The following is an 888-nucleotide window of genomic DNA, read 5'->3' on the forward strand; positions in this document are numbered from 1 at the left end:
CCCTCTCTCTCTCTCTCTCTGCCTCTAGGTGCCTGAGTTGGCTGGGTTCTGGTTATTGACGCTGCTGCTGCAGATCCCCATGGCCCTGTTCGGCACGTGTAACCCCCGGATGGTGGGGCTGCCGCTGGATTATGTAGTGAACATCATCTACCTGGTCATGCTGGGGGCTGAGAGCCTCCTGACATTCAGGGCCCTGCGCCACATGGTCAAACAACTGGAGCTGCGATTCCACATGACTCACTTCGACAGCCTGGAGGAGACACGTTATCCCCAGGCAAGGAGCAGCAAGGCCGGAGGTCAGGCACAGCCATTCCCCAGGACAGCCAGCACAGGGGCTGCGGGGCAGACTGACCGGGGAGGGTTAAACTGGAGCCAAACAGCCTGAGGCAAGGAGACAAACAGCTGGTGCTTTCCACAGTGGATCAGCATAATCCCACAGGGAAAATCTCTGGAGTCTCTCAGTCCCTCTCTCTCCCCGGGGAGATATCTGTACACTGACTGGTGTCTCTCAGTCCCTCTCTCTCAGGGAGATATCTGTACACTGACTGGTGTCTCTCAGTCCCTCTCTCTCTCTCAGGGAGATATCTGTACACTGACTGGTGTCTCTCAGTCCCCTCTCTCTCAGGGAGATATCTGTACACTGACTGGTGTCTCTCCGTCCGCTCTCTCTCTCAGGGAGATATCTGTACACTGACTGGGTGTCTCTCAGTCCCTCTCTCTCTCTCTCAGGGAGATATCTGTACACTGTCTGGTGTCTCTCAGTCCCTCTCTCTCAGGGAGATATCTGTACACTGACTGGTGTCTCTCAGTCCCTCTCTCTCTCTCTCAGGGAGATATCTGTACACTGTCTGGTGTCTCTCAGTCCCTCTCTCTCAGGGAGATATCTGT

The sequence above is a fragment of the Carcharodon carcharias genome, unplaced genomic scaffold (genome assembly GCF_017639515.1).
Source record: "Carcharodon carcharias isolate sCarCar2 unplaced genomic scaffold, sCarCar2.pri scaffold_776_ctg1, whole genome shotgun sequence".
Classification (NCBI taxonomy): Eukaryota; Metazoa; Chordata; class Chondrichthyes; order Lamniformes; family Lamnidae; genus Carcharodon; species Carcharodon carcharias.